Below are 8,713 nucleotides of genomic sequence, written 5' to 3'. Positions count from 1 at the left end.
GTTGTCCTGAGTCTCATCATTCTGTATGGTCTCCTTTTCTGTGATTTTTCACCCCTGGATATGAGTTTGTGTCTCAACTTGAGTTTCTTCGACCCATTTTGCCTTAAATTTAGACAAGTATTTAGTCGATCTGAATCCACTCCCTGATTCTCACTGTCTCCATTCATTGTTTTAAAGTATCTTACTTATCTGTCAATACTATCATTTTCAGTGGCTGGACTTGTTCATTCACCTGTATCCACTTTGCAACCAGGCAGCATCTGTTCTGAGCATAGGACAAAAAGATAGAATAGTAACTTTCATGCTCAAAACACCCTGCATATTCTCTGTCTCGGCAAAATGGATGAGCCAGTTTAAAAAGCCAGTGTCAAAGTTCAAAACTGCCACAAAGGTCTTTATCAGGACAAAGTCAGTGAGATTAAAATAGAGCTTCATAAATTAGAAGCAATAAAGCAGTTGGAAAAACTCAAGTTTTAGATTCAAATAGCTATTTTTAAAAATACCTCATTGCCAGGTTCCCATGTGTGCCTTCAGGTACGCCTTGGGGGAAAGGGATTATTTCTTGAGTTTGCCAGCTTTTGTTCAGCATTTTTGAAACCTGCTCAAAGTGTGTTTACTACTCAGATGGAAGAGTACTGAGTCACTTGAACAGCCGTAGGAACTATTATTTCTAAGACTTGGGTAAGAAACTAGTCTGTGGAAAGTAAATGGATTTCACAGGTTTGTTCCTACACCCACTTGGCTTCAGAATTACCCAGAGATATAGTTACAAACTTCAGATCTAAGTCCCAAACTTGGAAGGAAAAGAGCAAAACCTGACCCTACCCGAGTTTATATTTATGTGAACCATTATTAACTGGGTAAGTTTGAGCAAGTTATTAAACAGTGTTTCATCATCCTCTGATATGGAGATGATGATAATAACAAGGAAATGTAAGCTAAACATTGATATTTCTGGTGATAAGAATTTAAAGACCCAGAACCTGAGTTTGGGAACCACTCCATGTTCCTTCTGTCCAAGTTCTAAAAGTTAGAACCCTAAGTCTTTTACTATGTTTTATAATATGTTCTAATGAACTTAATTTGTTTTGAGGCTATGTAATTTTTAACTTTTTATGTGTATGTGTGCCAGGCTCTCTGCCAGTGAGAGAGAGAACCCGGTCCAGCAGAGCCTTCATGGCTGAGCCGGATGGTGAGTGTTGATGCTCCAATCTCCTGTCTTCCAGAGAATAACCACCCTGAGCAGGGAGTCTGTCAAAGCAGGAACTCGTTTTATTGTATGGATCTTTTCTTTATAAAGGGCTGAGAGAGGAGGAGTTTTCTGCTGAGGTGAGATGACCTAGGGGGAGGGGAAAGTTGACGAAGGGTATGGGGTGACTGACAGAAGCAACAAAGTTACAGCAGTAGCTAGGCAAAGGCAGCTTAAGCAGGTCATGCTGAGTCACTCCAGTATGGAAGCTACTGAGACAGCATACAAAACTCCAGCCAGGCTTGGGTTTGCCCTCAAGGCCCAAACCAGGGCCAAATAGGGCCCAACATATGTGCCGAGAGACTCTCTTGTGCACTGTGTAAAAGCAAAACCTGAAATTACATGTTTGAGTGTGTTGCCTGCACATATGTGTATTATCTGTGCATGCCTGGTACTGAGGAAGACCAGAAGAGGGTGTCCAAGCCCCTGGATCTGGAGTTACAGACAGTTGTGAGTTACCACTTGTGTGCTGGGAATCGAACTCATGTCCTCTGCGAAAAGCTCTTAATTCACTGAACTATCTCTCTAGTCTTCAAAGTAATTGTTATAAAAGGAGTAGGCTGGGCATAATGACAAATGTTCCTAATCTCAGGAGGCAGAGAAGATATATCTTTGTGAATTTAAGGCCAGCCTGTACCACAAACAGACCATGGGTCAGTCAAGTAAATGGGATTTTTTTTAAAAAAAATTTGTGTATACAATTTTGAAGACATTTTTTGATTACTTATGTGTGCATTTTGAGTGTATGAGTTATGTACCTGTAAATTCAGGTATCTGTGGAGGTCAGAGGTGTCTAATCCCTGGGGCTGAACTTACAGGTTGTAGAGAGCCCAGTATGGGTGCTAGAGACTAAAGCTGGTTCCTCTTCAAAAGTAGTATATCCTTGTAGGCTTTTGATTTTTCTCAACCCTATTTTTAATAATGATTCATAAATGCTTTAACCTCCCTTCTAGCCCACCACCGATCTGAGCTAGTAGAAAAGAAAGGTTATTAGGATATGGGGAAGTGGAGCTGTTTAGAAATGGTTCTTTGGAGCAGATCCCATCTGCCTTGTCAGGAAGTCAGCAGTTCAGTTCACACAGTTCAGCAGCAGCAGCAGCTCAGTCCGCTTGCAGATACTTCAAGAACATACCAGCAGTCCGGTTTAGTAGTGTTGGTATAGGAAACACGAATCAGCAGTGTCAGCATGATTAGGCCAGGAGAAGTTATTCGCTGTGCCTCTCTTAAAGAAGTGAACATCAACGAAAACCCAAGACCAAGAAGCTTTACAGAGCTAGCTATGCAAACCTGTCACTGTCAAAAATCACGTGTCCTCCAGGAGTCTTGCCTCAGCATGCGAGTCTGTATCAGCTGGCATCACTCTGCATCAATCAGCAGGGGTCCAAGGAAGTGGTAAGAAACCCCCAGAACACCACCAGAAGTTTTGGGTGCATTTCTCTCTAGGGAGTCATGACAAATGGAGCTCAGCTACACTGTGTAAGGTGAACCAATACATGTGAGTCATTAGTGAAGAATCCATCACGCATCCTTTCATGGGCTTGCTTTAACAAAACATTCACCTATGACTGCTTCAGGTAAACATCCTTTGACATAACTGACTTTCTCAGTTGGGGGTTTCTACCCCACATTAGATCATTTTGTTCACAGATAAAATATACAAAACTAGCCCGGCACACAAAACTAGCCCAGCAGTGGTGGCGCATGCCTTTAATCTCAGCACTTGGGAGGCAGAGGCAGGTGGATTTCTGAGTTCGAAGCCAGCCTGGTCTACAGAGTGAGTTTCAGGACAGCCAGGGCTATACAGAAAAACCCTGTCTGGAAAAACAAAACAAAAAGATACAAAACATATTTATAATGAGCCTGTGGCTGCCTGCAGCCACTCATACGAATGGGTCTTCTGGAATGGGGGGGTGGGTCAAAGGACCTGAAAATTAAGGGTACTGGAAATGCGGGAAGGGTTTGAAAAAATTAGACCAACACATGGTGCACTTCATTGAATTCTCTGTTACAAGCAAACAGGTAGATAGGTAAAGCAAAACCCCTCCCCCAAGTTCGTCAGCAGCTTGGCCCAATCAGCAGCTTCATCTTCAGTCTCGAGGCGGGACTTCCAGCATAACTGGAACTTGGAGAGAGGCGTGGCAATTAGCAGGAGGTGGGCCGAGAGGCGTGGCTATCTGTGGCAAGGCAGGGTCTGATAGAATCAGCCCTCAGCTGTAGGAGGGTCACAGAGCCTTAAGCCTGCCCTCTGTGCTATTATGTCCACTTCCCTGCCAATAACCCTGAGATATGACTTGCCATACTTGCTGCTCTTACTCTGGCCAGCCCTCATGGCCAGTTCTCACAATCCCTTACCCCATGGCATCTCCTCCTCTCTCCACATACTCTTCTCATTCTGGTTTCTGCCTCAGATTACAAGCCCAGTAGCCAAAACTTTGCCTACCTCTTTTCTGCCCAGCTATAGGCTGTAGGAATCTTTATTCAATCAATAGTTTTAAATTAAGGAGCAAGGTTGCATAACATCTCTTGGTGTATATGAGGATGCCATCACTGGAGGCAACCAGACTTTGGGGACCAGTATTCAGCATTACAATTCATAGCAAAAGACCAAAACTCAACATATCATAGATCACCTTGGAATGTTTTAAAATTTATTTAATGTGAATTGGTGTTTTGCCTGCATGTATGTCTGTGTAAGGTTGTTGGACCTGGAGCTGGAGTTATAGTTGAACCTGCATCATCTGGAAGAGGAGCCAGTGCTCTCAACTGCTGAGCAATCTCTCCACTCCTCACCTCAGATTTTTTAAGTTTATATAATTCTATCACAATTAACACAAATGCAACATTCTAAAAAAAGTCTCAAATGTATTACTGGTGATAATTTGTAGGGAGTTATGCTACCACACATAAGAAAAAAATTTTTTAATTTTAAGAACAGGAACACCCAATAACAGAAGCTGTAGTCTCCGTAGCCTTCACAGAGCTACAACTTCCGTTTTCTTAAAAATTTTCAAAGAATATTACCAGCTCTTCAGAAAGTCTATGGTTTTTATACCAAAGCTCATGTTCAGCTACACTTGAATTCCTGTTCTTAGACATATAATTGCCAAAACTCACACATTATCACAGAATAATCATTTATTCACCTTTTACTCCTCTTTTCCTTTTTCCCACTCCTCTTTTTCCTTCTCCTTACTTCTGTCCTTGGCATCCATTTCATATTTCTCTTTTAGCTGTGTTCTGTTCATCTGGTTATTTTTAGCTAGTTATTCAGACCACATTTCACTTCCTAATGGAGGGATGTGTTTGCTTTTTATCTTTGGAGGATGTTCAGAGCAAAACAGGAAGAATAAGGTGGTAGTCTTTTATGAAGGTTAGGATTTGTTTCTCATTACCTTTGGGAGATGCTTAATTTTTCTCTCTGGCAGAGTGTAGTAGTTACTTTTCAATTGTTGTGAAAAGATACCAGGACCAAGACAATTTATAAAGGAAAGTATTTAATTGGGGACTTGCTTGTGATTTCTGAGGGTGAGTCCATGACCATCACCGTGAGTAACACAGTAGCAGGAAAGCATGCATGATACTGAAGCAGTAACTAGGAGCTTAAATCTGATCCACAAGCCCAAGACATAGAAAGATAGCTGACTAGAATATCTTAGGCTTTTGAAACCCCTAATTCTACCTCTAGTACCACACCTCCTTTCAAAGGCCACACCACCTAATCCTTCCCAAACAGTTTCACCAACTGGGGACCAAGTATTCAAAAACAGCCTATGGAAGCCATTCTCAATCAGACCACCACACGTAGAAGGTTTTGTCACTTTATTGCCACATTTTCAGCTTCTTTGAGGACAGTCTTTTTGTTTTGTTTTGTTTTGTGTTTTATTTTGTTTGTATTTCTTTAATGTGTGAAGACATTTTGCCTCTTGGCTTGTTAGGATCTCCTTTTCCATGACAGTGTACTATCTGGTGGGAGCTTTTTCTAAGAGTCTCCAAGAGGAACCAGGTCCAATAGAATTGCTGCCTTTGAGGGGATACAGCACAAACTAGTTTGTACATTTTTTTCAATATTCATCTGTTTTATATGTGTGTGTGTATGTACTGCAAACATGTAAGAGGCCAGAAGAGGGTTACATGCAGTTGTAAGGCATCGTTTTGATACTAAGAATTGAATTCAGATCCTCTACAAGAGTGGTAAGTGCTCTTCAACCCTTGTAGGTTTTAAAATTATGTTTATTTTAGTCCAAAGTTGAAGATACATTATTTATATAAAGAAAAACCAATTCCTCTTAGGAAAAAAAGTTGCTACATATGTCCTGTATCTATACAGAACAATTCAATGAGAAATAGAAGGAAACACAAAAGTAATTAAAGAATATGATTGTTTCATTTCAAACAACCTTAACTTGTTTGAAGGAGGTTTTTCAATCTACTACATTAATTAGAAAAAATCCATAGCTCATTTTGGTTTATCAAATGTCAATGAAGAAATATTTTTAGTGATATGCAAAAGAAATTAGAAGCAGAATACAAAGCCAATATTATCTTAAAGTCAGAAACTGCTTGAGTGAAAAACAATTTTTCTTTCTTTCTCCAGGTCTTTCTGTGACTTAGGTGAGCTCCTGGCTCAACAAACTTGCTTCTGCTTCCTAAGTAGCTAACACTATGGATATGTACCATTGTACAGCCAGCTCTCAATTCTTGACTTCTAAGTCACCCAATGCATTGAACTCCTGACTACAAGATTTATCATTCAAACAACTATGTGAAGACCTTGTTTCTCTGGCCTACATTTGCATCAAAGATTCCTAAGTACCGTTTCTCAAAGTCTCAGCTCCGAGGTGGTAAGAAGACTCATCAGATGTTCACAGAGTCGTATTACCAGCTGAATCAGGTTACCTGGCTTTTTTCTCACATTGATGAGTAGTACCTGAAAATGAAATGTTTTGGGCAAATCAGGTTTGGCAGAAACACCAAGTGCCTCAGGCAGGCTGAAGGCCTTGTCAAAAGCTTCTGGAAAGAGGATACAAGCAAGAAAAGAATGAAGCTGGTCATGATAGCTCTCACCTAAAATCCCAGCACTAAAGAGGCCAAGGCAAAGGCTTGTCTATGATTTTGTGGCCATCCTGGGCTATAGGATGAAAGACCCTGTCTCTCAAAAAGGAATGCAGAAAAAAAGGAAAAGATTTAAAACATTAGTGTGTCCAAGTTTGGATTTTGTATATTGCCAGTCCTAGGCCTCTTGTTTCCAGACCCAGAATAATGTTGGGGTAAATAGTTATTTTAAAATCTGCCATGTTAGGGAAGGCAGGTCATTGCCATAACATTGTTAGACTAGACTCATGAAAGTTCTTCCTCCCAGGCCCATGCTCCTAGAAATAAGACTCAGCCCAGTCTCTATGAGAAATTACTCTGAGTTTCAGAGCAGTGCTCTAAAATTTCTTCGTTCAGAACACTTTATAACCCTCTATACTTCAATAACTACAATGTCCATATTTAACTTAGATGCCATTCTTTTGTGGTTTTCTTGTATGAAGTTCATTGGAATAGTAATCATCTTCATTCAGAATCTATTGGTGAGTTTTAATCTTATCTAACAAACAAACAAACAAACACCAACCCTCATGGAAACATGTGAAGTAATGTTTGACCAAATATCAAGGCACTGTCATGAAAAACATAAGAACTGAGCATAATGCCCTAAACATAACCTAGCAAATAGAACTTGGCTTCTCTATAAAAAGATGGGTAATGGGGATAATTCAATTGGTAGTGTACTTGACTAACATGCATGAACCCTGGGTAGATCCTGAGGACTGAATAAAACCCACCATGATCCCAGTCTTGTAGAAATTACATAGTTCTTCCTCCAAGGCCCATGCTCCCAGAAATAAGACTCAGACTCAAAGTTGACTTACAAATAACTTGGCCATAGAGTTAGGCTCCTCTCTACTAGATCATAACAGCTGACTTATTCTAACCGACATTCTGCCACATGGCTGGTTACCTGTGCTCAGACACCATGCTTCTGTCTCCTCACATTTTCCCAGGCAAATATCCTCTCTGGCACTATCCCAGAATTCTTTCTACCTACTGGATGTTCCACCTCCTATTTCCTGCCTAAGCTATAGACCATCAGAATTACTATTGACAGGTGTCACATCCATATAGACACAGATATTTTCTCTACACACTCCTATAATTCCAGGACTTGGGAAATGGAAGCAGGAGGACCCAATGCTCAAAGTCATCTTAGGCTTAGATGTAGCCAGTAGGACATCTACATGAGACTCTGCTTCTGAAAAATAAACCACAAAATATATATATATATATATATATATATATATATATATATATGTACTCACAGCCTCAAAGCCTCAGATTTCTTGCTTCCTATAACTCTAGCCTATGCATACCTACCTATTGAGTTTAAGTTTCTCTTCTGTATGTGATATATGATGCAGCCCCAAATTAGCTTGCAACTTCTCATTCTCATGCCAAACTCTTACAGTCACGTGATTCCTCTAGCTGATGAGATTTTTTTTCCCCTTCGACTATCTTCTACCTATGCTTAAAAGCCAATTCTTTACCTTTTCATATTCTATTCCCTTATCATGTGACCTTGCTGGTATCAATTGTCTATTTACCTATCACTTCCAATTCTGTCCACAGACACATATAGGACTTGTGATTTTTTTTTAATGTACAGTTTAGGGTGGATTCTCTCCAATAAAATGTCCATACTCAGATGACTTGTGATAATTTACTTATGCATGAAAACTTCATAGATAAAGCACATGAAACTCAAATTATATCCCTAGCTCAGGTCAAACAGGTCATCTAGACATGTCTTGCCAAATTATCTAGAATGTTCCAACATTTCATTCCCAGAAGAGAGAAAGGTGGAGTGGAGTCAGGCGATGTTATTGGTCTCAACTCCACCTTGTCATTCAAGGCAGAAGCCTCTGTTCATTCTCATTCTGCTCTCTCTTTAGTCTCACCTTCACATTTCCTGAGCACTAAAGATCAAACATCAGGCTTTGTTCATGTTCACTGAGTGTCACCCGGAGTCTCCCTTCCCCCATATCTCAACATCCTGGCCAAGTCCCACCTGTTTAGTTTTCACTTGGATGGCTTCACTGGTCTCTAGGCAAGTCATCCTGTTTCTGGTCTATGCTCTTGATTCACCATCCACAGAACCACACTGTTTTCTTCAGCATAACAATAGTTTCTGAGAGAAGCAGGGGCTCTCCTGCTAGATGGCCCAGGCTAAAGTGTCTCTCACTATGCACACACTACCTTGGGAAGTTATCTCTCCTGTCTGTGCCTCAGCCTCTTTAATCTATAAAATGGAACACTTCATAGAACAGTGTTAAGAAAGAAGTTATAATGATGCATTCACTGTGCCCTGGGATTTTCCATAAATACTGAATGCAAGACCTCTGAGAAACTCCCTGAACTTTCTCT

General features: G+C 40.4%; 1 long non-coding RNA gene across 1 annotated transcript; it reads left to right on the top strand.

Annotated features, from left to right (window-relative positions):
• The first annotated feature begins 1,365 nt into the window (after positions 1-1,365).
• Positions 1,366-7,995, top strand: LOC116098836. Its single transcript, XR_004121966.1, has 2 exons — positions 1,366-2,641; positions 5,844-7,995. It is a non-coding gene; the product is annotated as an uncharacterized LOC116098836 (long non-coding RNA).
• The last annotated feature ends 718 nt before the right edge of the window (positions 7,996-8,713 follow it).

This window comes from Mastomys coucha, unplaced genomic scaffold (assembly GCF_008632895.1).
Source record: "Mastomys coucha isolate ucsf_1 unplaced genomic scaffold, UCSF_Mcou_1 pScaffold20, whole genome shotgun sequence".
Classification (NCBI taxonomy): Eukaryota; Metazoa; Chordata; class Mammalia; order Rodentia; family Muridae; genus Mastomys; species Mastomys coucha.
Note: the sequence above shows the minus strand (reverse complement) of the source record. Positions and strands in the feature narration are given on the sequence as shown.